The sequence below is a fragment of the Geotrypetes seraphini genome, chromosome 17 (genome assembly GCF_902459505.1).
Source record: "Geotrypetes seraphini chromosome 17, aGeoSer1.1, whole genome shotgun sequence".
Taxonomy (NCBI): domain Eukaryota; kingdom Metazoa; phylum Chordata; class Amphibia; order Gymnophiona; family Dermophiidae; genus Geotrypetes; species Geotrypetes seraphini.
In genome coordinates, this window is record NC_047100.1 from 22,378,347 (window position 1) to 22,384,346 (window position 6,000).

The 6,000-nt window shown below is 42.4% G+C and overlaps 1 long non-coding RNA gene across 1 annotated transcript in view; it reads left to right on the forward strand.

Annotated features, from left to right (window-relative positions):
• The window catches only part of LOC117351456, a 139,318-nt gene extending 135,036 nt beyond the window's left edge, over positions 1-4,282 (forward strand). The window contains exons 3-4 of the long non-coding RNA XR_004537418.1: positions 1,902-2,042; positions 3,356-4,282. This is a non-coding gene — a long non-coding RNA (uncharacterized LOC117351456). The remainder of the gene's footprint in view (positions 1-1,901; positions 2,043-3,355) is intronic.
• Positions 4,283-6,000: the final 1,718 nt, after the last annotated feature.

Below are 6,000 nucleotides of genomic sequence, written 5' to 3' on the forward strand. Positions count from 1 at the left end.
GCCTACAGCAGCTGAAGTGAACTAGGTTGTTTTGGCCTGGTTTGGGAGGAGGTTAGAGAGAATTGGTGGAGGAGTCTTGTGTTGTAGCTGATTTACTGATCGAATAGACTTGTTTCCATTGAGTTAGTATTTTCTGGAGGACCACCAGGCCCGTTGGGTTTTCAGGATAGCGCTAATGAATATGCATGGAGCAGATTTGCATGCTTGGCACCTCCATTATATGCAGATCTCTCTCATGCATATTCATTAGGGCTATCCTGAAAAACCGACTGGCCTAGTGGTCCTCCAGGACAGGGTTGGGAACCACTGATCTATGGTGCTCAATCCTTTTATTCACTCAAGACCTGACACGAACGTGTTTTGACCGTAAGGCCTGCCTCAGGGGTCTTATCCTCAATACAGAGCATTGTGTTTCCAATTACTCTCTTATAGTGAAACAATCAAAATCTCTATATCACCATCCCTTTGTGCTGTAATCTAGTCAGCTGTGTGTGAGAACAATGCCACGTCTCCACTGAAATGAAAGTGAAACTCCATCCATAGCAGCCAGTTTTGTGGGTGCCTGAACACCCTCACCGATTTGCTTCACTTCTTTGAAGGTGTGAATAAACGTGGATAAAGGCGAGCTGATTGATGTAGGTTATCTAGATTTACAGAAAGTTTTTGACAAAGTTCCTCACGAGAGGCTCAAAATTAAAGAGTCACGGGATAGGAGGCAATGCTGAATTGTGGATTAAGAATTTGTTATCAGACAGCAAACAAAGGGTAGGGTTAAATGGCCATTTTTCTCAATGGAGGAGGGTAAATAGTGGTGTGCCACAGGAATCTGTACTGGGACCGTTGCTATTTAACTTATTTATAAATGATCTGTAATTTGGAACGACGAGTGAGGTGATTAAATTTGCAGACAACACTAAACTGTTCAAAGTTGTGAAAACGTATGGGACTGTTAAAAAATTCCATGAAGACCTTAGGAAATTGGAAGACTGGGCGTCCAAATGGCAGATGAAATTTAATGTGGACCAAATGCAAAGCGATGCACATTGGGATGAATAATCCAAATCACAGTTACTGGATGCTAGTGTCCACCTTGGGGGTCAGCGCTCAAGAAAAAGATCTGGGGGTCATCGTGGACAATACGGTGAAAACAGGATGCTAGGAATTATTAGAAAAGGGATGGTAAACAAGTCTAAGAGTGTTATAATAGTAGATGACGGCAGATAAAGACCCGAATGGTCCATCCAGTCTGCCCAACCTGATTCAATTTAAAAAATTTTTTTTAATTTTTTTTTCTTCTTAGCTATTTCTGGGCAAGAATCCAAAGCTTTACCCGGTACTGGTTTACAGCAAGAAGAGACCAAGCTGTGGTTTTTTATTTCATTCTGCTTCGAAGGAGATCAATAGAATGTGCCTGAGCACTGTCTAGATGAGTTTAAAACACAGAAAATGGAGCATCCCGTAAGCGATCATTTTGCAGCCCTCAGCTTCTGATGCCTTTTAGAAAGCGAGGCTCTTTTTATTTTAAAGATTATAATCAATATATGTACAATCACAAAACAATTGTGACAAAGGAAATAACAAGAAATATTTCTTATCAAACAAAGAAAGAGGAAAGAGGAAAGAAAAAAAAATCCATAATAGATTTGGATCCAAGGTAAAGGAAGGCTCTTTCACAAGTAATTCTAACATGTCTATAAGGATAACCGCTGTCTATAAATCTCTCACATATTGAATGATTTCCTGTTGTTTTGAATCATTAGCACCATCACAAAGTCTGTGTACTCACAAAATAGTCCAGCTGGTTAATTGTTTTCCAGATGTTTAGGATTATAACCAGAGTTCTGGCCTGTCCCTTTCCCAAATCAACATATGCTAAAAAATCTTCTCTCTCTTTTATAAAGCAGATGTCGAGAGATGTCATACTGTCATCTTTAATATGGGATGTTAATATCAAATTCGGATCTCATGCATCTATCTGCTGACAGACCGTAATAAACTCCCAGGAATCTTGCCTTCAACTCTCCTAACACCAATCTCATCAGGTAATAAGTTTTTATAAGTGGACATGAGAGGCCTACATTAGGATTGGCAATTTTTATCTTTATTCAAATACAGTGGTACCTCGGTTTACGAGTGCCCTGGTTTGCGAGTGTTTTGCAAGACGAGCAAAACATTCGCAAAATCGGCGCCTCGGAAACCGAGCTTGCCTCGATTTGCGAGCGGCGCCCCCCGCGATCCGGCACCCTCCCCCCCCCCGCGATCCGGCACCCCCCACCCGATCTGAAATCCCCCAGACCCACCCGAACACGCTTCTTACCTCCCTCTGGCCACCGGCACCGGCATGTCCTGTGCGTTGGTGCCGGTGCCCGAAGATCTGCGTCCTCTTCTTTGCTGGGCCTTGAGCATCTGCGCATGCTCAAAACCTGCGAGTTCACGCTCTCTCCGAGATTCTCAAGGCCCAGCAAAGAAGAGGATGCAGATCTTCGGGCACCGGCACCAACGCAAAGGACATGCCGGTGCCGGTGGCCAGATGGGGGTAAGAAGTGTGTTTGGGTGGGTCTGGGGGATTTCAGATCACGGCGGGGTGTGTGTGTGTGTGTGTGTGCGATGCAAGCGGGGGGGGGGGTACGGATCGCAGGGGGGAGGGTGCTATATAACGTGGGGGGGGGGGCCTTCGGGGAGAGCAATGCCAGTTCTCGGGGGGGGGGGGGAGGGTAGAGCAGCGCCGCTGGCCTCAGGGGGTGGGAGTGGGTGTGAACGTATCAAGCGAGTTTTCCTTAGTTCCTATGGGGAAACTCGCTTTGATAAACGAGTATTTTGGTTTACGAGCATGCTTCTGGAACGAATTATGCTCGTAAACCAAGGTACTCCTGTACTTATATATCCCCAGACAACACCAAAATTTGTTCTAAGTGGTTTACTTAATTAAAATCATACCCATCTGATTTCAAGAAAGCCTGGGATAGGCATGTGGGATCTCTAAGAGAGAGGAAGAGATAATGGTTACTGTGGATGGGCCATTTGGCCTTTATCTGCCATCATGTTTCTCTGTTTCTATAACCATAAAGTTCTATGACATCACAATGCAGGTGTAAAGAGCCTTAGCCAATAGGGAGAGGAGGAGACAGTGGATGCTGTGGATGGGCAGACTGGATGGGCCATTTGGCCTTTATCTGGCATCATGTTTCTATGTTTCTATTAAATTAACTCATAACATCTCAACAGACAGTATCTGAAACATAATAAAATCCAGCACTCATCTTCTCATATCTCATCATCAACCTGGAAAAAGCCATAGTGTAAAATTATTTTTAACCTGTTTCTTATTAGGTATTTTCCATTCTCAATTCTTTAGGCAGAGTTTTCCCCCGAGGAGGGGCCGTAACGGAGAACATTCTGGATCTTGTCTTCAATCCCTTCACTTCCTTAACAGTTGGAACCATCAGCAACGGGTCCCGATTAAATCTTTGCAGTCTATTGTATAAATAACCTGGACTAACAGTTTTCAGTGCTTTAAAGGTTAACAGCAAGATTTTACATTTTATTCTCGATGGAACTGGAAGCCAATGTAGTTCTCTCAGAATTGGGGTGATACTTGAGACATTACTGCTGTCATCTTTCTGCCATTTGTTTACTCTTACCCCTTACCTACGAGCTAAACTCTGAATAAGAGAGAACTCTTTCATGTAACATGTTATATACATTGATTTCCTTTCAGCATTTTTCATTTATTGATGCCTTACACCAGTAGAATTCCAAGGCCATCACCTATTACAATTACATTACATTACATTAGTGATTTCTATTCCGCCTGTGCCTTGCGGTTCTAGGCGGATTACAAATTAGAAGAGATCTGGACATTACCGAGAGAATTACATAACAGTACTTTACATGTATTTTACATGGTCTGGTAGAGGATTATAAATTATAAGATATCTGGATTTTTCCAAAAGAATTACATAGCAGAGAATCAAGTGATAACAGGATACAGTGGAGAATATCAGTGTATACGGGTTACAGAAGAAAGATTACCAAACAATGAAGGAAGAAGTTTGTTGGATACTGAAGGTAGATGCTTATTTAGGAATCAGAATAAGTTTGGAAGGTGGGGTTCTAGGAGTTGACTAATGTGTTATTCACGAGATGGGGAGCTTGTGCGAAGGGGAGGAGATTAGTTAGTGGGGACGTGTTTTTTGAAGAAAAAGCCCGAGAGCTAGTCTCGACGGGCGGCATTAACGCGGGGCTGGGTGGCCCGCCATGTCGCCCGTGGGACTAGCTAGGCAAGAGGAGGGGTCGGGGTAGCGTGCCCGAGGGGGGGCGGTCCGCCGGAAGGGAGCAGACGTCGCGGCCAAAGAGGATCGTGGGAGGGAGGGGTTAAAAGGCAAGGCGCTCGGAGGACCCGAACAGTTTTGGTCCTCCGAAGCAGCTTTCCCACCCGCCCGCCCTTTGGTTTTAGGGGTGTGCAGGGTTGGTGGAGTGGCGTTATCCCGAGCTACTGGCTAATGGGCTCATCAAGGGATGAGCGGTGGGCCGGCTGGGAGCTGTGCCTGGTGGGTCGGATGACCCTGGATAATGGGGCATGTGTGGGACATGCCACCCCTCGGACCCTTGCTTAGATGGCGGGGTCGGGGGCCAATTACATCCAATGGTAGCTCGGGATCAAGGTCACAATGGTGATACCATTGTTATGGGTTGTTGTTAATGTGTTATTTATGGCTGTTATTTATATATGCTCATTTATGTTAAAAGGTTATATGAATATGTTTAATATTCAATAAACAGGGCTGCGGCCAGGTTGTGCCAACAAAGTGTCTTGTCTTATTGAGATAGGTGAAAGGAATGTGGGAAAGGGGGTAAAGAGTATATAGAGGCGGGTCACTCCAGGTCCCGCTGTTATAGAAATGTTTTGATTTCTTTTCGAAACACTTTGATGTCTGTTGTTTTGATCATCAGTTTGGTGATGGTGGGGTCAATTTTCGCTGCCTGGAGGACCACCAGCCAGTCAGGTTTTTTGGATAGCCCTAATGAATATGCATGAGAGAGATTTGCATATAATGGAGGTGCCAGGCATGCAAATCTGCCCCATGCATATTCATTAGCTATCCTGAAAACCTGACTGGCTGATGGTCCTCTAGGACAGGGTTGGGGGACCACTGACTTAGAAAATCACAAGAAAAGAATATGTGAACATTTCTTAAGAAAGAATTGAATATTTCGTGGGGGTGTCCTAATTTTTTCACATGACTGTATATTTTTATTTGCCTTTTTTGTTTATGATACGTGTTATCTTTTAAAAGTTATGGGAGAATCACTACATAGATTCATTTACACTTCTTTACATTGTTTTTATATTGTTGCTACTGTACAAATGCAATGTTTTTATTATTTGCTTTGACCTTTTAAAAGTCATGTGAAAAGTTTTGCAGATTCATTTATATGTTTTTTAAAATATATTTTATACTGTCATTAATGTACAAATGCATTGATTTATATATAAAACTACTTTTTACAGGTTACGTCAAATCCGTTCTATATCAAAATTCCTCTGTCCCAAATCTTTAAACATACTAATCCATTCATTGATCATTTCAAAAATCGACTACTGTAATGCTTTATTTAAAGGAATGGCCCAAAAAGAAATCAGAAGACTACAGATTATACAAAATACATCTATTAAATTAATTATGGGGGCCAAAAAGTTTGATCATGTCACTCCTCTACTACAAAAGGCTCATTGGCTCCCAGTTGCGCACCGAATATTGTATAAATTAGCTTTACTCACCTTTAAATCATTGTTATATAAAACTCCATCATTTATTTATAAAGACTTAATTCCTTACGCTTCTCAAAAAACTTTACGATCTAATGAACAACTGTTATTGGTTATTCCTTCTCTAAAATTCATAAATACTCGAAGACAATATATCTTCACCGTTACTGCACCACAAACATGGAATTCTCTCCCACTATATTTAAGGGTAGAGAAAAATCTTGAAAAAT